The sequence below is a fragment of the Corvus kubaryi genome, unplaced genomic scaffold (genome assembly GCF_017639235.1).
Source record: "Corvus kubaryi isolate FWS band 111438036 unplaced genomic scaffold, C.kubaryi_AGA036_p1.0 37266, whole genome shotgun sequence".
Lineage (NCBI taxonomy): Eukaryota > Metazoa > Chordata > Aves > Passeriformes > Corvidae > Corvus > Corvus kubaryi.
This window is the reverse complement of record NW_024581081.1, coordinates 6,780,351-6,805,718: the sequence shown is the minus strand read 5'-3', so window position 1 is coordinate 6,805,718 and position 25,368 is coordinate 6,780,351. Positions and strand designations below refer to the sequence as shown.

The window sequence follows — 25,368 nt, the reverse complement described above, 5'->3', positions numbered from 1 at the left end:
AAGCAAAACTGAAAAGGAATAGAAAGAGTATTCAGGAAAAGTTATCTGAAAGCTTTTTTATTTTGCAGACTGCTGCTTTTAGGACTGAGAGTTAATGAAGGCTTGTGGGAAAAAAATTGTTTAGTGATATAGTGTCTGATGTGCCCCGTGTCCAAAAATTAACATAACTTGAGTGCAAATGCAAATTTAGAGATACTCAGTGGAAATTAGTTGAATACCTTTAAGATCTCTTACATAGGCCTGGATCTACGGGTCTGACCAAGAAAATATCCTTGAAGAAGAAGAGAATCAGATTACATGAAAGACACTTCCAGCTGAGAGGGAGGTAGCACACTACTCCAGAGTACCTATCTAACTGGAAAAATGGGAAAATCTCTGTCCTTCTGCTGAACAAACAACATGACTCTACTGACCTTGAAGACAAGCACCAATTTTGAATTCATAGGATTTCACTTTATTGACCCATTCAACAACTTCAGAGGCATCAAGCCTGACCCACCCTAGTTTTAGGGAGAGCAGGGCTAGCAGAATACCTCCATGCGGTGGTAATTTGGGCACAAGTTTCCTCTGGCTGTGGCTTTCTGTGCCATCAGATGCTTGTTCATGAAGCCTCTTTTAACTCCCACTGCCAGTGCACATCAACAGGGGCAATTCCTGGAGCTTGACACAGGGACAGTGATACATACAAAGAGTTGTCTGCAGTGCCTAGGGAAGAGTTTAGACACTTCAAATCCAGTTTCCTTTGAGATAACCCTGAGTTTTGGAGCTGATGGAGCCAGGACCTCAGCTTTCCTCTGCCCTTCACCCTTCATCACCTCTAGGCATTACAGTGCACTGGCTACCAAAGGATTTCACTGAGGGCTACTCACTGCTCTGCCTGCAATGAGCAGGCTATGGTTTAACAAGAGGTGGCTGGAGGCTGTCCTATCCTTCTAAGTTTAGGACTGAAATTACTTGAGATGTTACCGTTCAATTGTTCAGCAAATTCAATTACTGTTGCTGAACAATATGTGCTGGGCTCTTGGGGATCTGCTGCTCATGGGCTGTCTCCTAAACTTCTTCTGACCTGTTGGACCTTGAGCAGATCCCACTGGCACTTGGCCCATGGGGCCAGCATTGACACTTTGCCCACTGGTAGGACTCAATGTTCCCAACGGGGAAGAGGCCTAGTCTTGCTGCAGGTACACACTAAGGATGATGCTGTGCAAGCCTGCAGCATCAAGGATAGATGGGAAGCCCTGTGAGGAGCAGCTGAGGTCACTTGGTCTGTTCAGCCTGGAGGAGACTGAGGGGCGGCCTCATCGCAGTTACAGCTTCCTCGTGAGGGGAAGAGGAGGGGCAGGCACTGATCTTTTCTCTGGGGTGACCAGGGACAGGACCCGAGGGAATGGCCTGAAGCTGTGTCAGGGGAGGTTTAGTTTGGATATTAGGAAAAGGTTCTTCACCCAGAGGGTGGTTGGGCACTGGAACAGGCTCCCCAGGGAAGTGGTCACAGCAACAGCCTGACAGAGTTCAAGAAGGGTTTGGACAGTGCTCTCAGGTACATGGAGTGGTTCTTGGGAACTGTCCTGTGTAGGGCCCAGAGCTGGACTCAATGTTCCTTGAGGGTCCTTTCCAATTCAGCTTGTCCTGTGATTCTATTCTGTGATTCTGTGATTAGGAAAAGCCCCTTTGTGTCCTCAAACAGGATGCTTCAGCCCTGCTTCCAGGTCTTCCCATAGCACTTTTCAGGGAAATACTTTTGGCCCAATGATTAAGGCAGTGGTTTGGATGGGAATGTTCTTACTGCCTGGCTGCAGGAGGTGCTGCTTGCTCAGACCCTCTACACAGGTTCGATGGGCAAACTCACCCCTGTGCCAGACCCTCCAAGTGAAGTCAGCAGCACTTGCAGAGGTTGTCTGCCTTCAGCTCATACAGTAAGGTGATTTACCATCCCATTTTTAGGCTGTTCTGAAGAGGTACATAGATCAAAGCAGGACACCACCCATTCTCATTGTCTTCCTGCAAATCTGATCTCAGTGGCACACTTCCACTGGCTTCAACATAAATATCTTTAGGTCCACTATAAATAGAAATTATGTCAATTTTAGAAACAGTCAGAAATGCTTCCTTCCATCCTCTGCCAACCTTTGTCTCCTATTTTTAAGCTCTTTTTCCATTCCAGTCACTGTTTTATCTTCCCTTTAATGTCTTTGTACAAAAGCCATTAATCTACTGCATGCAAAACAGTCAAATGCTTCTGGAAAATCAAAATATTCTGCTACCCACTAAATTACCCTTATCTGTCATGGCAGTGGTATCTTCAAAGGGTTCCTGGAGAGTAGTTAAGCATGACACGATCCTCCTGTGCCTCAGTCTATGCTGGCTTCCTCTAATCTAGGGGGGTTTGGTCACCCTTCTCTCACTATATCCCTTGAAATGGCTCCCAAGCATTTTCCCCAGAACAAATGTCCAACTCACTGGCCATATTGCTTCCCAGATTGTCCTTAGTCTATTTTATTTTATTTTCTTAAACAAAAGTTGTCTTTGCCAATTCCCAGTTCTCACATAGCATTTTCCCTCCTTGGACCTTTTACAAATATGACTGCTTCCTTCCCCGATTCCTGTGCATACTCCCTCAGACACCATAGGGTCTGCAGTGTGGGATCATAGTGGATTTCTGCCACTTGATAAGTCCTGGGTGCACTTCTAGACAGAGCTTTCTCTTTTACAGCTGGAAATCTGATCTCAGACCTGAGCAGGCTCTTTTCTCCAACAGAGTTTAAAGTTTACATTTTCCTGACATCCGTTACCTATTCTGTTAATAATTTTGTGCAACAGCTAAAAAACAGTTTGTTTTTTAAAAAGAGAATATGTCTTAGGAAACCAAAGCCAACTTAAACCAGCTGCCTTGAACAGAGTTTCAATACTTCTACTTGGAACCAGAGGATTGTCTCAGGGACAGGGAGCAGGAATTGTTGTCCCATCCCCAGGTAACAGGCTGCAGCAGGGAGGTGGAGACAATAGGCAATTCTGCATCAGCCAGAGACATTTCTTTAGCTGGATTGTCTTGCTGCAAAAGACCATGCAGGTTCCTGGGTGCCCAAGGTCAGGCTTTAACACAGTCACAGTGTTTAAGTACCATGTCAGAAAGTCCATTTGGGCATACTGAGGGGAGAAAGGCATCAGCAGAGAGCACTAACTCTGTCTGTGCTCCTTAAAAGTGGGTTTTTTCTAGATTATTAGCTCCAGGCTCCAAATACTGTTCAGTACTGACTAGGTTCAGGTGTGATCTTCTCCTCCCACACACACATATTGCTAGCATCTGTTAATATTCTTCTGGTTCAGTTTCTCAGCCCAGGAAGTGCTAACCTTGACACGCATATTTAATTTCAAGTGCAGCAAGACTGTTGATGGTAAAGCACTTACTGAGCCTGCTTGGACGAATACATAAGTTAATAGCTTTCTGTTGGACTCATGTATATGCATGATGTTAATGACAGCTTTTACGTGGATTCCTGCAGGGAAACAGTGCACACTCTATATTAATATCCTGTCTCCATTTGACTCTGCAATTTCACATATTAATTGATTAACAGCAGCCAGGAGGAATGAACAACAAGAATGCCAGGCCAATTTTGTAAGGCCTGGCCAGCACATAAAGGGCTTAATGGATCTCTGTCTGCAATGGACCCAGCCTTGACCTTACTGAAAGTAATGGCAGTACTGTGCTTGTTTCAACTGCAATTAATAGAGATTCAATGGTTATACCTCAGGAGAGGAGATCCAAAGAATGTGAATACCACGATGTCTCTGCTTCATAACTAAAAATACTGATTTCTATGCATAGAATTCCTTGGCCAAAGCTCATTCAGAAGTATGAAACTACCAGCTGATAGTCATAAATGAAAAAAAAAAATCGAGCTAAAAAGCAAGACGGGAGCTTCCTTCTTTCTAAAACTAGCCTGACCTCTTCCCATCCTCTCAGTACACTGCTTTTGAAATCAGAAATCACTTCTTGGCACTTAGACTGATCTGTAAGCAGTTTTAGATCATTTTAGTTTATATACATGTAGTTGTGTACATGTATGCATACTCCACAGAAGTTTCCATGTAGGGTCATTTTTATAGCTGTGAGAAATCTGTCCTCTTCAGTACTCCTTTCTCTAAGCAGATTTGGGAAGTGCAATTTTCCTGGTTAAAATGAGTCATCTGGACTCTGCAAGTATGTCCAGGGATGCCCCAGGCTGGCCTGGACTTGCCGTTTCAGGGAGCAGGAAGACCACAAGGATCACTGGTGTCCTGACACTCCCTCATTGCCCATTTTCCTAACACCACACCCTGTTGGAACTCCCAGATCTTTTCAGTAATCCCTGAGGGTCGTCTTTCATAGAAAGAATCTCCTTCTGGCTTGTGAGGATGAATTATAACCACTTTCTCCACCAAAATGTAAGGACAAAGTCTTCCGTGTCAGTGAATGAGGTGCAGAGCTTCCATGGGGCTGCAGGCCACTCACCCTGGCATTGGTGAGGGCACCTTCCTCCACCTAAGCAAGTCAGAGCATCTTTCCACTGGCAGCTTGAGGGCCATCAACAGCAGGAAAAAGAGTGTCTTCTCCTGCCTTTGTTCAGCGTGCCTTTAGTGACCTTTCACTAGGGAACTAAAATAAAGATGTTGAAAGGTTTTTAACTGAGTCAACCTCTCACTTCCCTGCAGCCAAAACCACTTCACAACTCAGATGCTTCTACCAGCACTGCACAAACAATGATTGTTTTCTGGAAGAAAGGTTATATATATAAGGATTGTGTTATAAATCATCTTTTTCATCACATGTCTAATAAGCATGAACAAATGTCAGGCAGAAAAGTTCTTAGAACTTTAAAGTGGTCTGTAGACTATTAATGGGTTATTCAGGGCTTGGGATTGGGGTTTTCAGTGAGATGCACTCTTTGTTTCATCTCTTCATTCCCAGAAAAAAGTCATATCAGAAGATTTAAAGTATTTTCTTCTGAGGTTGGTGAGTTGCTAGCATAAGCCAACTCTTTCTTAAATGCATAAACCCATCTAAGTGGTCTAGACATTTCTCCATTTTTTTCAATTGGTTAATTTACTTCTTGCTTACAAAATTTGCATTTAGTGTTGGGTAGGTTTCATTTGGCATAGGTCTTCTTACTCATGGTTTTCAGTGAACTGCAACCTGAGGTCAAACACTGGGCTATCAGTGGGCAGGGAGTAAGGTTGTTCTGCTATGCATTTCCTCTTTGACCTGGTTAAATCAGGTTGAAACAGCCTGTCTGTGCTTGCAATGCTTGTTCACTGAGAGAGGATGAGGATTTGACATGCAGTAGCATTCCTGAAGAACCTCATAGTGACTGTCCTGGTGGCAGAGGAAGAGCCTGTGTCTGGCACAAGCTAAGGAGCTGGCTGGAAGACCTATGGTTGCTGAAAAACAAAGACACACACGAAGTAAATCAGGAACACATCTAAGTTTCTCTGCTTCTTCAGTCCTCTTGGCCAATAAATACAATAATAAGGAGCCCTTAGCCCTTTTTCTCCCATTCATTGTGTGTCTTGTCAATATACTCTGCAAATTCTTCTGGGGCAGTGACTGGCCTTGCAAGGAAGCTTTGAACTCCAGGGACATGTTGGTCCCTAGGGCCAGAGGCACAGTGCTCACCTTCAAGCTACTTCTTTGTTTGATACTGTTTTAATTTTGGTTTGACACTTTAACTTTTTTAAGGAAATGCTATGTTATGTACTGCTAGCCGCTCTGTGGTCCCCTCAGTGACAGGGCAGAAGTGCTCATCACACATACAGCAGTGCATGGGACTTCCAGACCAGCCTGTACCCAACTCCAGTGTGGGTCACTCCCTGATTTTATCAAGCCAATCCCTTCATGCTCATCTCCAGCATCTGAAAGGCCCAGCTAAAAGATTTCTTCCACCAATCAGTTTTCCGACACTGGTTCTCTTGAATTTCCTTCTCTGATGAGACGACACAGCTGTGCTCAAAGTCTCTCCACTTTTGCGGTGGCTGAGAGCTAAGTAGTTGCAAGCCAGTCCACAAGCCTTGGCTGAGGTATCACCTTGGTAGCTGCCCAGTGACCTTCAGGCTTTTTAGGTTACACATGGAATATACATGTGCAATTTCCCTGGCACCAAGGCAGGGGACGTGAACACTGCCTGCACTGGGGTTTTACAGGGACGCGAAGGGCTGTGCCTAGGTCCCATCAGGGTTGGCTCATTTCACACCATCTCTGAATCCTCCAGTTTGTTTAAGCAGAGCAAAGGAGGAAGTGGAGGCTCTTTTTGCCAAAGTAACCAAAGACAGAGGGAAACAAGGAAAGGAAACCCAAAACGCTGATTAAAAAGCCTGTTTCCAGGCTCTGCTGTAAGGTGATATCAAGTGACAGGGAACACACACACACATCTCACCACTTCCTCTATCTTGGAAGATGACAGGAAGGATGAGGCCATTTTGCTTTGAGGATGAGCTTTAAGTTAAGCCCTTAAAATGAAACAAAGACAATTTGTAGACCCCTGATAAAAACCCTGCGTGTGGCATAGAAAGTTTCCACTGCTGTTCAATGGCTTTGTTATAATCTTATCGCCTGCTGCTGACTTATACAAACAGCTGCCTCCTACCTACTTATCTCTGTAGCGGAGCGGGGAAAATCACAGCATATAACAAAGAGCTGTGGACCACACATGCACACATTCAGAAAGTCCCATGCACACAGGACTCTGAATTTTGAAGAGCAGAAAGTCTTCCATTACGAAATGCAGTATTTACCTTCATCTTGTTCCTGTTCCTGCTGCTATCAGTTATACTGCAAATGGTGTTTACTCTCCACCAAGATTTGACCCAAGCAAAAGAATAACTCTTACAGCTTCTCATGTCACAGTTCTCACTCTTACAGCTCCTTGGGAGCAAGTTTCTCCATATTAAGTTCTTCCCAGTGGAAGCATGTTTGAAATGGTGCTCCCTGTCCTTCTGATGAAGTGGAGCTCACCTGAATGTCAAAGACACAGCTCTGGCTCCTTCATGCGTAGAAGGAAATTAAATAATTTCCTCCATCTGGAAAACTTCAAGTCTGGAAAATGGTGAATTAGGGTAGCAGCTTCTAGCCATGCTGCTGTGCTGAAACATGGATGCTTTGGGATGAAAGCTGCCTCCAGTGAGTCATCTGCTTTGGCCTTGCTTGAAGTACATGGTGATCTCTTACTTGCAAAACTTGTCCAAGGATAAGGTGTGTACAGGGTGCATGAAAGGCAGGAAGCCTATTTTGTATCACTGATGTACAGGTTGCCCAGGGAGATAGCAAAGTCTCCATACTTGGAAATATTCAAAAGCATTTTAGACATGGTCCTGGGCAACCTGTTGTAGAACATTAAGAATTCACGTTCCCTGTCCTCTTTGAGGAACAACACTGTCTTTCTGCCATATATTATCTAACAAGCCCAGTCCTGGTTTTCTGCCTTCTCTGACTTCTCTCCCGTTCTTACTCCTGTGGTCCCTCTGGCATGGAAGGACTTGAATCCACTGCTCTGACAAACAGAGTAAAATAGTTCTCATATTTGAGACCTCATATTTTAAAGCCACAAATCAGTTTCCAAACTCAGCTGTAAGTCTATAAGCCCAGTGTGATTTCCCTTAGACCCTCAGGACTTACATGCACTAGGCAGAGGTCAGAGAGGGAGCCCATAGGACTCTCTCGTGGAAAGGAAGATTTTCAAGAATGCAGATATGGTCCAGCAAGGTCCAGAGCATCCCAAGATGCTGCTCTTGATGCTGAGTGTCCAGTCTCCCAGCAGCCTACACAAGGTGCATCCATCTCCGTGGAAGCAGAAGTTAGCCCAGAGCATTGGTTTTGCTGGGACAGCTGTACATAGCTCAGAGATTTTCAGCTCATTATTCCCCTTAACTTCCGAATTGAATTTTGCCCAGGCCAAATAAAAATCACTGCTCAGAATCTGGCAGTCAAAGTATTCTTTCCTGAGAAAGGCACTTCACTGTCCTCCCTTTTTTTTAGCCCTTTCCTCTGAATCATCACAAGAAGTTGGCAATAAGGAGAACACTGGACCCTTTTGGTCCTTTTTCACACAGGTCAGTTGTTTGCGCAAGCACAATTTGCTTTATGAGAGACGCAGACGTCACAAAGTGCTGGTTAAGCTTCAGTATTTATTGTGTATCTCTGGTGTTTAAACTGACAGAAATTCCATGCTTTTATTTTGTTTTTGCTAATTTGGGATCTGCTCCAGGGTCAATTTAATCCAAAAGCAAGAGTCTTCCTAAACACAGTGAAAACATTGGACTGAATAGCCGTAGCAGTTTCTTAGTAGGCAGTATGTTTATTTGAAATACAAACTGTAAAGTATAACAAGGCTTCTACTAATTTGTACTGTGAATGGGTGCAAAACAAAGCTCAGTGGAGTCAGAAGCTCATTTGGTCATCTGGAGGCACAGATGCCAATTCTTGAGTTGTTTTCTGAAAGAGCTGTGGTGTTTCTACTGTTCTCCTGGGAAATTGGCTGTACAGCTCCATGAGGGCTTGAGGATCTCAGCTTTCTCACTCCTGTGCATTGGGAAGGGAAAGGTTGTAAATATGGAACCTGAAGGTTCAAATAGAAGAGGGCATATAAACTGGACCTGAAATCTTGTTATCTTAAAATCTCCTGATTATCAGCCCTGACCCACTTGCAATAAGCAACACTGCAAAGGCTGATTTAAAATCTGAACTCAGACTAATCCATTGAAGATATTTGCTCTCTTAGGAGATGCAGCAGGAGAGCCAGACCCCCCTCAGCCAGAAAAGCAATAATGAACCTGACAAGGAAGCCCTTTCTGGCTTCATTTCTGCATTCAGATTTAAGGGAGGAATACAGATGTTTTTTGAACCATCTGAAAATGAAGATGCTCTTTGAAATCTTTTGCTAGTATTGCGTTAAGGTGTTTTTGAGAAACTTCCATGCCTATAAAATGAGGTGGATTTAAAAAAAAAAAAAAAAAAGCAGGAGTTTTCAAACAGATCACCACAATTTAATAGGTTTAAGAGTAAGAGATTTGAAACCTCTCTGAAAATCTGCAAAATATGCTGGAATGGATCTTCCTGGCAGGTGTTTTAGCCATGCTGGACAATTCTGTGAAATAAAGATAACTCCTGGCTGTACAAGAGGCAGTTTTCAAAAATAATTATTTTTCACTAACTGTTAGTAGGACTATTTCATAAAGCCAGCCTTGCTCTACTTAAGGGCTCTCATGTCAACACCTTTTTTTCTTGACCAAACCCAGCATTTTCCTGACCACCACCTTTCTAGTGAAGCTCTACAAAAGGGTTGTGATGAAACGCAAATCCTTCTGAAGCCTGCCTGGTTTTGGATTTCCTTACAAGCCTGAAACTCGACCCATGTTCGTCCAAAAGTTCAGTAAGGGTTCATGAACTTTTCTAGCCCAACTGGATTGATTTATGATTTTGTGTCACAGCTACACGAATCACGTGGCTGCGGCATAAGGCACAGCTCGGCAAGCCTGAGCGCCAAGCCAAGCAAATCAGAACTGTGGCCTCTCCCCTTCCACCCTCTCCTTTTCCCAAAAAGGGTGGATGCTGACTGTACATCCCCAGTGGCTTTCTGGGCCATCATCAAGTAAAAGAACCAGTCTTTAGAAAGCTTTAAGGCATCTAGTTGTGCTGACCCATCAGGAAAACAGTCCAATCTCACAGGGACTCAGCCAAAATTTAAAAAAAGAACAAAGCAAGAAAACAGATGCTCAGAATTAAGTATCTTAATTTTTATTTTGTTGACCAAATAGCTGGGCTGATGTCCACACGCGGCTGAGTGTACAACAGCTCCTGGTTTTAATCAGAGCCATTGTTTAGATGACCAAGTACAAAGAGGAAGAAACCTCATACTGGTGCTCCTTGGAAAAATCTGTCCTTCCGCTGCAGGCAGTGCTGCTGGCTGCCTTCCCATGGAGGAGACTTCCTCAGGCTTTAGGCAACCCTTGGTGGCACATGGGGACACACAGTGACAGATGAGGAGCTTAGGAAAGTATAAAGGCAATTCGGTACCTTCCCCACCTGCCACCTTCCTGCCTCCCAGCCTGGGTATCAAAGGATCTGTTCCAGCCAAGACATGCCAAAGACTGTGTCTGCATGGTCCCAGCTGACATGGAGTGGTTCTCCAGCCCTCATGATGCTCTGCAACTTGCTCAGTGTCTCAGGAGTACCTGATATGTGTCTGATGGCACTGTAGTGACTGAATGTTGTCACTCCCCTGCTCTGTCCTTTTGCACATGGATTTGGATTTTCTGATCTGGAAGTTGGGCACGGAAACCTTGTTCCACTCCAGCTGCTTAGGATTGAGTGTTGTGCTGTTAGGATGTGGTGACAGTCCTGTCAGGCAGTGCAGAGCTGCAGGAGGCAGTGGCACAAGGCCACAGCCCCAGCTGCACTCCGGCTCAGCCACTCTGCCACTGATTGCACACCTTTGAACCTAGAAGCAGCACCAGGTGATCCCTGCAGTAATGTAAACACAAACAGGTCTGCATTTCTCTTAGTGGGTAGCCTGTGCCTCTCTCCCAGAGCATCTAACGCTGTCCTTACAGTGGGAGGTCCAGGCCAGATGCAGTTGCAAGTGCCTGGTGGGTGCTGGTCCTGAGTGTCTGCTTTGTCTTTGTCAGGAGCCTGTCAGCCTCACCCACAGGAGCAAAGGCAGGTGCTGGCCAGGGTGTGGTGGGGAGGCTGCACTGTGGTGCTGAGCTGGAGGAGCCAGTCTCCCATGTTGAGAGCTGAGAGCAGAAAGCTTAGTGAAGGCTGGTGCTGCAAAAACAGATGTTTCAAGGATAATGAACGTCACAGCACCCGGTAAAACCAGCAGTAAAAATGCTATCAGCTTCAGAGTCTTGTCAGATTCAGCCTGGGTGTAAAAAACTGAGAAGGAGCACTACTTTCATGCTCCTCCAGAAACGTACCAACTTGCATGTAAAGAATCTGCTGGTCTTGCTGCAGCGCCTAGGCACTCCCAAGAAGAACCACTGAAGACTTCTGCGGCATCTGCAGAGACACTGCTGCCCAGTCACATGTAAGGACAGAGCAGCTCCTTGCTCACTGGTGCCTCTGAGCAGGAGAGGAGCTCCCTGTGTCAGCTCAGCAAGCGAGCAGAGGGCTTCAGCCCCCTAGCTCCTGGGCCAGGACTTTCCCTTCCACAGAGAGCTTTGAATCCCCTCTCCCACATCAGATTAATGAGTAGAAAGGAATTTTTAAAGTATGTTCCTAGGTCACTTCTGGTTTATCCTCTAGGTTTCCTCTCCTCTGATGGTACCACAATGCGGCATCTGCCACGTTGCTAAATGTGGAGGAGAGAAGGCTCCAGCATGCACAAACAGAGCGTGGTGTCTTTGGCAGCTGGTAGAGCAACTATCTCAGGTTTCCTTTCATTTTAATGGTTCACATACCTCTCTCCACGTCTGTGTCTGATTTTCAGGGCACGACCTTGATTTTACATCAAACATTCCCTTTGTCTCTCCTCATCCCACTGCTGTCTGTCTAGATTACCAACATTAGAGCTGATCTTTCTATTAAAATGCTCAGGTTTTATTATTTTTCTAACCTAAAGCCCATCTAAAATGCAAAGCCTCGTTCATCCTTTCCTCAAGGGCTCCTGCACTTTGATTCCTCCTCCTGTCCTCACCTGACAGAAAGCTATGAAGTGAGGTGCATCTTCAGGGACAGAAGCTGGAGGCAGCCGTCATCCTCTGTATGCTTACACATAGCATAGATAGCCACTGTGATCCTACTCCTGTTCATAAGTCAGCTCATAAACACCCCACATCTGGAGCAGTTCCTGCGTCACTGGCAGCTGTTGCAAAATTAATACTGCTAAAGTAGTCCTACCAGCAGCTCAGGTACACCCCTGTTCCTCAGCACCTGAGTGCTGCTTATGAACAGGACTGAGGAATTGCCCAGTGCTTTTTTATAATTGAACATTTGGCACTTGGTAAAGATGAGGTTCAGATAATTAAGCATAGATAGTAACTGTGGATAATTTTGTTTCTGATGTAGTTTTCAACCTGATCCCCACTTTAGAGGGTTAGGTCTTTTCATACTACACCTAGCACCCCAGCATCCTTCAGGAGCCAGTAGGGATGTGTTCTTTTTCCCCTTTTCAGCTTGGAAAATGACTGGGGATTTCACATAGTAATTTTGGAAAGCAGCGCTGCTTGACAGCTCTGTCTCACCCCCTAAACCAAGGTCACCTTCCCTCTCATTAGTTCTCATTTGGGGCTTTACAAACTAAGCCTATCTCTGCTTCTGTGTAGCTGCTGCTGAGCTCTGTAACAGCAGGAGGAGTTGTGCCCAGCTGCCCACTGCAACCGCACACCCTTCTCCTGAGCAGTGCCCTGGGCCACTCTTTGCCTCTCCACAGCAGCAGTGTACACGTGTGAGTTGTGAAATGCCCCAGGACCCTCTCAGGGGAAAGGCCCTGGGTGCTATCTCTGTGGGAAACTTCCCCCTGGTTAGTTTACCCAGTGAGTAATCCAGCATGGAGGCTGTAAGTAATGAATAGAAGTCACGTCTCAAGCCTTCCATGTGAGCAACCCTCAGAGAAAGTTTGGACTGTCTTTGCATTGTAATGACAGCTGATCCAAAGATCCAAGATTTAGAGAAAAATTGTACTTAGAGTCAAGTATCAGGGCTATTCCCCCAATAGCACTGGGGTCCAAGACAGGGTCCTGAACTCATAGCCTGCAGGGACTCTAAACTTGTTTTTGAGACTTTTTGGAAAAGGTGAGATACACTACAAGGGGTAAAACCTTCCCAGGTGATAGAGAGCATGGCTAAAGAGAAGCCAAGCTTAAAAATCTTGTGAGGGGACGTTTACAAAACAGCAGCCAGCAAAGACAGAAACATTAAAAAGCTAGGAATAGAAGTGTCCCTCGATTCCCATTTCCTAACTACACGTGAAGGTGTGCAGGTAGATGCATAGTGGAGCTGACAGCCTGTGACATGACTGCCTGTATGAGCCCTGCTCAAAGAAGGCTCTGCCACCAAAACCCCACCATGAACTCGCTGTGCTCTAACCCACGGGGTGACCTCAGTGAAGTTCAGCCCGGTGCAGGCAAGATGTTCTGGGAAGATTCCCCACCCTGCCCCTCAGGGCTCTCGCCTGCTGTCACAGGCCCTTACTAATTGGATACATCTGACCTACCGGTGTCTTTGAAAGTCCTCCAAGGATCTGTTTCAAGAAACACATTTGGTTTCATACTGAATTTACAGAGTGAAAGTTTTACCAGCTGGAGCAGTCCGAACCAAAGCTGGTCTCTCCACAAAGAACAAATCACATATTGGATACAGATCCCTCCTCGTTTCAGCTTTCCTCTCCACCTACTCCTCTCACTTGCCAGGAGAAGAGACTGGAAATTGTGAAGGTCTAAACCCCACTCTCTGGGGACAGAGTTTATTAAAAGATCAACAAGTATAGATTCTGTTTTCTTGCCCTGAAGTCCTAGCTTTGCATTGAACAGCTTTTCCAGAAATTTCAAGCCAAAAGTAAATCACAATGAAATGCAATGCTCCAAATGTGAATGGCCAGGTGAATGGCAACCAAGGAGAACAAAACAAGCACTAATCCTGTCCATTCAATACCTTTCTAAAGCTCCCCAAAGTCAGAAGGCTTCTCTCAGGGAAGATCTGCTCCTCCATGGACTCCGAGCACTTCCCAGAGGAGATGAAATAGCACTGAGTCCCAGTTACTGGGATGGACTGGTGAGTGATTTGCATGAGGAAACTTAGTAACAGAGGCAGCAACAAAATCTATGCCTCCTGAAACTGAGGATTATCTCTCCAATCAGGCTGCATCGCCTTTCTGTAGGCAGCATTGCTGTGTGGGCATAGCTATTTTATATTTCCATTAACTTGGACTTAGTAAAAGTGAAAAGAGCAGCATCTTTTGTGCCTTAGACCTCATCTAGGTGAGATTAATGACCCAGACAAGAAAACGCTTTCATTTGTGTGGCTGAGCAACATCTTGAATTATTTATGTTTTGCAAATTATATATCTGAATGATGTATCTAAAAGACAGTGTTGATTATACATACTCAAAAGTCATGAAACATTCAGACAATTGTCATGTAGATAAATAAATTCAACAATTCCCATAAAGATATCCATTAAGAAATGAAAAATGAGTCATTACAACAATATTAGCTCATTTCTAGATGGAGCTGGTGAAACAGCTAATGATAATGCAGAATAGTTTGATTAATATTTTTGTTCTGTACTTGAAAAGAAATAGATGACATGTTGAGATGACATAAGCATGACAAAGTGCTCTCCAGTGCATCACTGAGAAGAATGACAGGCAACAGCTGTTAGGGATAAACAATTTTAAATTGCAAAATGCGGATATCTTATACCCTGAAGTCCTTAAAGGACTGTCTGGGAGATGTTTAGCTTGTAGGCATTCATTTTTAATAACCCCAGGGGTCCCAGAAAATTTCCAGTGGACTGGAAAAGGTCTAAGTGTATGCTAATGTTTGGAAAAAGACAAGGTGGAAATATCTGACATGAACCCCAGACCAAACAACAGAGAATATGACACGGGATTCAAGTACAACAAAAATAAAAGAGAGAGAGCATCAGTGCCAGCTAACACTGTTTCATGGAAAACAGATCTCATTGAATTTTCTGTTGATTTTATAAAAAGTGATTGATACATGTAGCTGCCTGGAGGCAAACCCTGGGTGAGGCACCACTAGGCCACACACAGCACTTTTGGGGGAGAATGACAATATTGCAACAGTTCCAGACAGTGTATAAAAGAGTTGAGGGGCTGCATGGCTGACAGGCACAAATGGAGGTGGCACACATGGGAGCACTTCTGATGGTGCTCCCTGGTGACCTTTTCTAGACCTGACACTTAGCAGCATCTTCCTCCAGTGATCTGGAAGGAGCAACTATTGCTACTGATAGAATTAGCAGGTGGGACAGGCAGGAAGCTGAGGGGGGGTTGATGATCCCAGACAATGAAGACAATTAGGAAGCTAAAGTCATTCAGACAAAATTCTCTTCAGTAAATTAAAGAAGCATGTTGTGGAAGAAGCAAGGAAGACAGCTGTACCTACTGTGTATGGACCTGTAGCCTGAATTCCTATAGCCTGAATTTTGGCCTCCTCATGGAAAAGCAGAACAGCTTGAACCTGTGAGATGATGATACCAGAAAAGGGCTAATGGGCCCTTGGTGAGAGTGATGAAGGGGCAGATGTGGTTCTGTCAGGACAACCAAAAACTAATAAACCCCTGCAGGAAACTGCTGGAGGAAGATGGCACTCTCCATGCTGGAAAGTGCTTCCCTGAAAGCTTCATCAGTGCTGAGGTGAAAAGGAAGGAGCCTTTCTCCTTCTGGCAGCATTTCCCAAGGTGGAGTTGCAATGGTAAAGTCACTCAATGCCACTGCAGCCTGCAAGGTGTGTACCACAGCCACAGCCCCTGGCACTGCCTCGCTTTGACATGATCCCTCCAAAAACCCATGTGTGAGTTTTGCCTGGATTCTCTACCCTCAGCTGCAAAAGTAGCTGCTGTGGTCTGTCTTCATTCCTACCATCCAGGACTGTGCTTGTGTCTTGAAGTGAAATGAACAAGGCGAGCCAGAAGGGGCAGTTGCTCTTCTTACCAAAAACTTGGTTTCAGGCTCAAACATTCTGATTTTCTGCTGTAACCATCCTATGGAACAGCTGGAGGCTGCTCCTGGGCACATACTTTCTTTCCAAGTTTTGACCAACTTGTAAGGAAGGGATGGAGAAGGAACATATGAGGCCACACCATGTGGCAATGGAAAACTTTGTCACTACAGTTAAACAAACCTCATCCAAATTTTTTCCAGTTGTACCCAGCTGGATTCTCCTTGTACTTTTTTCCCCATGAAGCCAGCTGAAACAAGAAATAGGTGCATCACATTTAATACCACACAAAGGCCCTCACAGTGCAAGTCTCACGGGTGGGGAAGCAGAGAGCACAGCAGCCCCTTTCCTGCAAAATGCAGCAGTGGGATCCCACACAGCTCCTGGGATGCAGCAGGCAGTGCCATAGGGAAACACAGACTGTGCCTCACCTTGCACCCACTGACAAGGAGCACTTTGTAGCATGCTTTGCACCACAAACTGCAGCCTGGTTGCCTTGCTGCTCCCTGAGGTAGGATCACTTTCTTACTCGCATTCCCTCACAAAGACCACATTGCTGACCCACTGGGGCTATTTCTGGGTACTGTGTGGTGTGCAGTTAAGCTCCTTCATCCCATCAACCCCAGCACAAAGAGATGTTGCTGGTAGCCATGGGCTGCGTCATCCATGGGCTGAGGTTAATATTTGTTTTCATTTAAAAGGAAACAAAAAGCCACTGGCTTGGGAAGCTGGAGTGGTGAGGACACCAGGTCCAACCTGCCAGATGGCAGCTCTGCATGGCAGTGAGGATGCTTGCTCTCCAGGGCCCCAAGCCAGATTTTCACCAGGGTTTGCACTGCACGTGCTCACAGCCAAGCTGTTCATCATCCCAGTCTAATGGCACGCACAGAAATCGTGCAGTTCTGGCAAAGCTCGGAGCACCAGCATCTGGAGGAGCTCGGATGGGGGCATCCCTGCCTGGTCCAAGTCCTGCTTGCAGATGATGAAGTATCCTGGCAGAAACCAGACAGAATTCACAGCATCAGGCAGTAGGTGATTAATAGGCCATTACCAAAAAGTTGTGATGTCACAGACTCAAGCTGGAAGGGCAGGAGGGAGCTTGCCTGGTGCAGGTCAAATAGACTGATTTTGGGAAATAAACATTCCCACGTGGTTACTTTTGAATATCCCCCTCTGCAGTGCTGGCAACACAGACATACCACCACACAGAGGGCCTAGAGGAATCAAAGAGCCACAGCAAAAGGCTCCTGGTCCATGAACGAGAAAAGGCTGAGATAAAACTGACTGCTCAGTTTTGCCTGAGCTGAGTGCCCTGTAAATCACCAGTGCGTTCCTCTTCATAAACAAGTAGTCCTTTCAGTGACAGCACAGGCTAATGTCAGCTTCCTTGTCCCTTACACTGATCTTATTTTGCTACATCAGAGAGAAGCTTATGAACCCACCTGCAGTTGGAGTGTGCCAGTGCAAATAACCTAGTGAACTCTTTTGCTACTTAGCTTAGATAATAGAAAGCCCTTTTTTTAATTTCAGAAGAAAACTCCCTTTCATTCCATCTATGAACATACCGTGTTAGTGTTCCTGGGAGCAATGGGAGGATTCTGTCTGGTGCATTACTGAAATGCTGTCATGTTTATTAATATTTTCAAATCAGCCCAAGTCCCACGCACATCATTACACAGGCAAACAATAAACAAACATGCATTTAGTAAATTTCACATCCACCACGAAGGACTGGTTATTGTATCACAGGATTAGCTACACATGCTGCCTCTTGCTGCATTCACAGCTCAGCAATATCAAACCCCTACAAAAGCCTTGGAGACTCCCTGGGTGCTGCTCTATTACCCTGCCTGGCAGATAAATGTGTGCAGGGGAGATCAGTGTAAAGCATTGTGCAAACATGAAAGGAAAGGGGGAAATGAACTGCTTGTCATGTCCCAAAATAGGAAGGATCCAAGTAATCAGTGTATGCCATCTGCCCCTGACATCCCAAGGTGCTCATTGAGATGCAGAGGGAAGTGCAGCAGGGTGATGCTGGCCAAGGGCACCCTGGCTTGGAGATGGGCAGCTCTGAGCCAGCACCTGTTTCCCTCGGGGTCAGATCCAGCCAGCACCCGTCACTGCCACCACGAAGACAGAAAAGCCCCTTCATGACACCAGAGGATGTCATCTCTGGGAGAAGAAGGGAACATTCAAGCACAGGGCTCTACAGCAGCAACAGACCAAATAAAAAACCTGCCCAAAGCAAAGTCTGGGATTTTAGCATGCCACCCCCACCTCTTTCCATCCTTGAGCTGCAGACAGGCATGAAGAGAAGGGGAGGAATTGCTGCCCACACTTTTCAGGGGGAGGTCCTTGAGAGCAGAACAAGCAAAGGCCAAAAACAAAGGCCCCTTCTGCTAAGTGGCCTTGCTTCTGCTTGCATATTGCAATGTAATGGGGTATTCCTGATCCCTGGTTGCATGAGTTGAAACCCAGGATGAATGGATCAATGCCACTGCCACAATTTCCCATGCCACAGCCCAAACACTGATCCTCAGGAGAAAAGCCATCACGGTACCCCATGAACAACGTCTTCATGCTGTCCCCACACTGCCCAGTGAGCCCACAGTGTGATGAGCCATTCTGGGGAGCAGTTTGTTCCTTACCACTCTGCTGGCACAAGGCGTGGAGGGGCTGTTAAATCCGGGGCTGGCATCATTCATCATCACTAGTGTTCCTGTGACTCTTAAATTACATCTCTGTTATGCACATCGTAAAAACTCTACCAGTGGGAAAATACATATTTGGAATCAAGCAAGTGAACTAGATCCTTGGGAACACCTCTTTGGAGCGGCTTTCTGCTTATTATCATTTAACATCTTTGGTAAAGACCAGCAATTTCATTCAGATTTTTGCTGTCTGCATCACCCTTCACATTTCCTGTGAGGTGTGCAGAAACCAGCTTGAGAGTCCTGGAAAGCAACCTATTCCTCAAGCAACTAAAGCAGGAGTTTGTTACAAATTTTCACCAAGTTAGCAAGGATTGCACCCTGACTTGGCTGCTTCTAGGGGGAAGCCAAGACTCTGCAGGCTGTGGAGGAGAGGGAGTTAAGGCACGCCTGGAGTCAGACACAGGAAAAATGGGTAGACTTGGCACAACTCAAATACCAAACCTGGCTTCCAAATGCTGAATCTCTGGAGCCATGAAGCTGTACCACCCTGACATCTCAGACTAAGGAAATAATCCCAGTGAATTCTTAAGGAGATGCCCTTAGACCAGCTTTGAGAGACATTTGAGAGGGTGACAGAACATTGGTTAACTCTTTCAAACCTTTCTGCTGTTTCCCTGTATGATCTCTAGCAAGTCATTTGCTACTCTCCTCGTTCCTCTCAAGCACTCTGTGGCTGTGAGAGCACTTGGTGCTCCCCTCTGGAAGCTGTGATTCTTCATTCAATAGAGGTTGCAATCTGCAGTTTCCCTTTCTGCGGGCAAATATCACTTACCTGCACGGGAAAGGGTGGAAGGGACCAGTCCTGATTAGCAAAATGCTTTGCACTAATGTTTCAGAGGTGCTTTGAGATAGTCTAGGGTATGCAAATGACCATTAGCCAATAATCAGGTTTTGTGCTCATGGACTCATCTCTCAGGGCAAAAATTTGCATGAGAATAAGATTGTTCTCTCCTTGTTTGTTCATTTCATGTCTAGCTTTTAATCGAAGGATGCTTAGCTGGTCCATCTGTGCTCTTTGTTAAACAGGGACTTTTACCATTTTTTCCTTCCCTGCCTTTTTCTAAACAAAGGTATTGATTGTGCACAGTGCCAATTAACAAAAAGATCTGAGTTAGCACGGCTGAGTAGCAAGGCTGGGGTACGATTTAGATGCTCTTTTCTGCTCCCTTCTCTAGCAAATCCTGGAGGCCAATGCCTGGAGACCAGGCAGTTGTTTAGGAAACAAAAGGTCAGGGGTGACAAAATCAGTCCATAACTCTGACCCTAGTGGTTGGCATTCACACCACTGGCTGGGGAGAGAGCCAAGCATATAAGATATTTCAAGGAACCTCAATAATAATATTTCTGGGCCTGACAGTGCATTAATAGTGCATTAACTCACCTAAACTCAGGTGAGTTGCCAACTTTACTTTGGTTGCTCATCACTCAACTCTTTCCCCACACGCATCATTGTAGCGCTTGAGTACAGCCACAGCTGTGAGCCAAAAGGTGCCTTTCTCATCCAGAAACTTGATTTGCAGAATATCCAGACTCTTGGAAGTTGTAAACACTGGACAGCCAAGCAGAAAGCCCTGTCATGTGATGAAGAGCCTACAAGAAACCTGGAGAGGAATTTTTTATAAGGGCAGGTGGGGATAGAACAAGTGGAAATGGTTTTAAGCTAAAAGAGGAAAGATTTAGATTAGATAGTAGGAAGAAATTCTTTATTCAGAGGATAGTGAGGTACTGGAACAGGTTGCCTGGAGAAGTGACACATGACCCACCCCTGGAAGTGTTCAAGTTTGGATGGGGCCCTGAGCAACCTGGTCTAGTGGGAGGTGTCCCTGGCCATGGGAGCAAGGGTTGGTTGTAGATGATCTGTGAGGTCCTTTCCAAACCAAACCAAACCAAACCATTCTATGATTCTATGATTTCTTGACCAAGAGTTTTGAACAGCTTTGAATAAAGACCAAAGACAATGTCTTGGCCCCCCTACCTCAGCCTTGGAGCACAGAGAGGTTTCAACCCCAAACTCTTTGCACAGCCTCCTGGAAGTCACCTATCCCTGATGCAAACTCTTGAACCCTTTGCAGAATATACGCTTTGACAAATCCACTAGTGCAGCTGGGAATGTGCTAGCACCTGATGCATTGTCCAGAAGCTCACTCTTAGCTAAATGGAAGGCTAGACACTTCCTCAGTTTATCTAGTTTTAACGCAGAGAATGAGCAGCACAGCCCCTGAGCTTAAACAGGATGGGGTTTGTTCAAGACAGCCATTGTGTGTATGAAAATAAATGAGCAGCCTGACCACTTAATCCATTTGTGGTATTTTGTCTTGCCAGTGCTGGACACAAAATTTCCACTGAGGATCCACAGACGCATTGTTGCAGGAGAGATCCTTTCCTATAGTGAGAAAGCCTTGACTCGGGTGCCACTGTGTGCTCACACCAGCAGTGCTCCAGCATCCCCGGCTCCCATGGTGCTGGCATTCTCCCTTGGGCCCACGCCTCTGTGCTGAATCCTGCAGCAAGTGCTCCATCAACTCCACAGCATGGCCAGGAGGATCGGCCTGTCCTAGGCATCTGGCCCCAGTTACCAGGTGAGACTGGGTTTCAGGGCTTTGTTAACATCATCATGTTATGATGTTAGTGTGTTATCTGCCTTCAGATTCATAGTTGTCCATTCCTTGTCCCTTTGTGCTTCAAGCTCCTCTTCTTCCGCACTTCTACTGCAGTAAACCCAAATCCTGGCTGCAGGCGGCTATCAAAATCCAGTCCCACCCATGAATGACCCTTGCACTTCATTTTTGGAGGGCGAAAGGCAAAATTTCACCCATATTTTTAGACACATGCCATGCAAAGTATTTATAAATGCATTTTGGAGAACATGAGCAGTTTTCTGCGGGTTACAGTGTCACAGCATAAGCCCTGTGCATCAACCCTCAACCACAGTAGCTTTCTCCAGGGCCAGGTTTCCCCTGGAGAAAACACACATAGGACTCTTTCTGACTTCAGACCCTAAAGAACTTAAAAATGTGTTTCATCTTTACAGATGAGGGCCACAGTCCTATGCAAGACTGGCAGCTGTGCCAAGAACTGATCTGACATCTTCAAAAGCTTTAGCCTGGTCATGCTTTTCCTCTGCAGCTGCCTTCTTCCCTTGCTTTCCGCCCACCCTAGCCCTGCCTTCTAACTTTAAAGTGCAACAATCTCATCCAGATTTTGTTAAGGAGCTGTTGTCACTAAATACCAGAGGACTTTGTTTCTTTTGTTTTACTAAGTTCTGTAGTTATTACAGCAACAGAAAACAAGACTAGTCTCTTCTTTCCGTTTTGGTTGTTTTTTTTTTTAATTTTGTTTGTTTTTTAAAAAGTGTGCCGGATTTTGTATACCAAGTTCCAGTGAAGAGCAAATGCTTACAGGGGTTGTAGAGCCAGCTTGTTTCCCAAACAGCCTTTGCCATTGGTGCAGTCCTACAGCTGCACGGAAAGCAGTCTGAGGACCATTGCCTTGCCTGCTTGTCCAGCAATGTGCCAATACTCTGCCTGGCTGTGCAGCCCATTGCACCTCACTGCTGGGTTTGACACCGACTTAAAATCACTGTAACAGAATCACTCTTGATTTGCTACCTTTTTCTTTCTTCTTAAGAAAGTAAATTAAATTGAAAAGTGCTCATGAGAAGTTTGGTTCCAAGGGTGAGGAAGGTGAGGTAATAAAGATTTCTTTAAAAGCTCATATCCATCATACTCCGAAAGTTGTGGTGTGTATGGTAGCTGTGCCCTTTGCTCAGGCAGAGTTAAGGCAGAGGACTCATTCATCACTCCCTGAGAGCAATTTCATGCTGGGAAATAGCCAGGGGAGTGGTGAATCAGCCAGAACACCAGAGTGTCACCCAGGCAACAAAGAGGGGGAAAAAAAAAAGACAGGTTTGAAAAATGAGGGAGGTTTTACATGTCACAGGTTTATGGTCATCCAAGTCTTCCAGGAAAAACCAGGAATAAAATTGCTTCATGCACATTTTCAAATGGGCAATATTATGTCTGAACTTGACTTTGGGAACCCCTTCAGAGTGAGGAGAAAGAAGAAGACACCACTAAAGTGCAATTCACTCACCTAATGTTAGAGGTGTGTCCCAGTTTGGGGTAACCCATACACAGAAATGCCTGTTTCTCTCCCCTGACTCTAGCTCAGCTGTTGAATACCTACATCATCTGTATCTAAAGGCCAGTGAATAAATTGCACCAGCTGTTTCTAAAGAAGAACACCAGCTACCAAGTCACGTAAGCTCTGTGCAGGTGTTACTTGGTGGTATCCTGTTGCCCTTGATAAAAGCAGTGGTACCATCTCCTTCCTTTGAAACATGGGATAATGTATATTTATTTGTGTAGCAAATATATTTTTTAAAAATTCATTTTGATAATTGTACCACCATATCTCTCATGAACCAATAAGCCACTGCTTTCTGTTGAATCAAGCCTGCACACAAGAAGAGGTGCTGGTGTGTTTGTCTCAGCAGTATGCAAACACTCACTGGTTCAAGCTTCTTGTGTAATGAGGAGGCAGAAATACGTTCCCCTGGCTTGTGCCAACAGTCACGAGCAAATAACACAACTTATCATTTAATAGGGAGATTACAGACACCTTGCCTGTATGTTTGTCCCTGTGTCCTTCCCGGCAGCATCCCCACACCACAGCCCCCACCCACTTCCCACCAAAGGCAGATTTTGTCCCTGTCCAGAGTGGGATCGAACTCAGGCCCTGAGCAACCTGTGTTACTGCAAATGCTCGGTGGATTTATTTATGCCTGTGGCATAAATAGTTCCTTCTCTCCGCAGGACACGTAACGCCTCTGGAATTCAGCGAGAGGAGACGAAGGCGCAGGCACAGGCACAGGCAGCCTCCGGCACAGCCAGGCACTCGTGTGCAGGTACACACGTGCTTGGCCACCCCTGCACAGCTCTGCTGAGGGCAGCACCCCTCCACCAGCGGGCTCTGCCACAGTCCACAGCTGCCAGCCCTGCCCACTGCAGACCACCCGAGGGGCTCTGCTGCTGCAGCATCACTGCCGGCAAAATAAAAGGTGATTTGGTTAGAAATAAAAAAAGAATGCTATAGACAGCCAGGTTGTGAATCTGCATGCTATCAACATAAATAGGGAGCAAGTTTGTCATTCCACATGGGGAAAAGACACTTCTGCAAGAAGGATGTCATGGGAGAAGCGGGAAGTCACTTTGCCCAAATTGTGTTACACTTAATTTTTGTGTCTGTGCCTTCACTGTTGTGCTTCACAGACCTAGCCCCTACGACCACTGAATCCATGGGAAAAAGACCATCCAAAAGAAAGCAGCAACAGGAAAAATAGACACCAAAAGCATGAGTGTCCCAGAGAAAAATGGATGATAGGGATACACCATTGCCCTGGATAGAAATCAATACCCTTTAAAGAGAGGAATGACATGAAGGCTGTGTTGTCTGAGTGTAAGCAAGCTGACTTAGAGGGCACCTGCCCTGGTATGGAGAAAGTGTAAACCCTGCCTCTCAACTTCTGCACAGCTCAGGGCTCTCAGAGCTCCTACACCAGGAACATACACTGGAGAGAGAGGCAAAAGGGTTCCATGAATTTCATGTAGGCAAAGTAAACCTCCTTGGGAGCTGATGTGCCAAGTGGTTGCCCTCAGAGTGGTCAGAATAGGCACAGGGGTGGGGTTTTTGTGCTCTTCCTGCTCGGTATATCTGATCCTGCTGAGATCCTGCTCTGGATCAATTCAGGAGGAGCAGCAAGGTGGTGCACACCCTGCCAGGCATGCCAGTGCTGAGCTGTGTGGACCTGGCCCCCCAGTCCTGCTGCCCAGGCAGCCAGTGGGAGCCCTGCCTCCAACCCACCTTGGGTCTGCTGGGAAGGCTGAGCCTCTTGGCAAGCCACCTTGCACGCCTAGCTGAAAATAGCGCTGTTTTTGCCAAAACATACACTCAGGGCTTGGATTCAACAATGCTGCATCAGCAGCTCGTAATCAAGTTGACACGGGCTGATTCTTTGTTGAAAGAGAAGGGGGAAATTGTGATTTGACCGGATTCAGTAAAAACCAAATAAGCCAGAGGAGAGGAGCTGGGTTTATTTGCACATGACAGGAAATCTTTTCAGTGGACTTGTGACAACTCAGACCTTGACCTGCTGTCTCTTCTGCATGCAGTCAGGATGGTGGGGTGGTCTGTGAACTTGGGAAGGACTGGCGTGAAGTCTGAGCAGGATGTGAGGGAGGAGCAGAGCACTTATTTGTGCAGCGCAAGGCGTGTGTATGAGCTGTCAGCAGAGAAATGGGGAGAAAGAAAATATGGAGGGAGGAGAAAAGGAATGCTATAGAATGTAATATGTAAACTGCCAATCATGGCTGTGGCAGTTTGGGCTTGTGATATATGGCTTTCATCTTTGCTCTTTATTTTATACTAATTTCTTTCCTTTTGGCTCAAGCAAAGTCAATTCCCCCAGGGTAGAATATATTGGCTTTCCAGCCTCCTCTGTTTACTGTCCTGGGTTCCTGGCTGAAGCCAAAGCAATGGTTTTTTATTTGCTTGTTTTCTTTTAGTTTGATTCTTGAGATCTGAACTTCTGCCTCCCAGACTGCCTGATATATGGCTGCCTTTTCATTCCCTTGCCCACAGCAGGATCCTCTGCATGGGTCCCTCCTCTCCTGAAGGGCCAATGCCAGCATTGGTGGTATGGGGACTTGTTTTCCAGGGCAGTTGAGCTATCAACCCTTCTCCTGAGCACCATGACTCTGCAAAGCTTGTGGCCTGTGACATCTGAAGGTGACACAGGGGAAGGGCTGCTGCCCTCAAGCTTTCCAACCATAAGAATGCCCTGTTGTAGATGGGACCTCCTGGAGAAGAGAAGCACCTACTCTGATAACCAGTGGAAAGAGGCATCGGGTAATCATCATGGAAGAAGGGTGAAAGAGGGGAATTACATGCAGACTATCGCCCAAACCAGGAACCAGGGCAGGCAAGCTGGCCTTCAGG

The 25,368-nt window shown here is 45.8% G+C and overlaps 1 long non-coding RNA gene across 1 annotated transcript in view; it reads right to left on the bottom strand.

The window, feature by feature from the left end:
* The window catches only part of LOC121663100, a 37,746-nt gene that overhangs the window by 2,068 nt on the left and 10,310 nt on the right, over window positions 1-25,368 (bottom strand). The window lies entirely within an intron of this gene.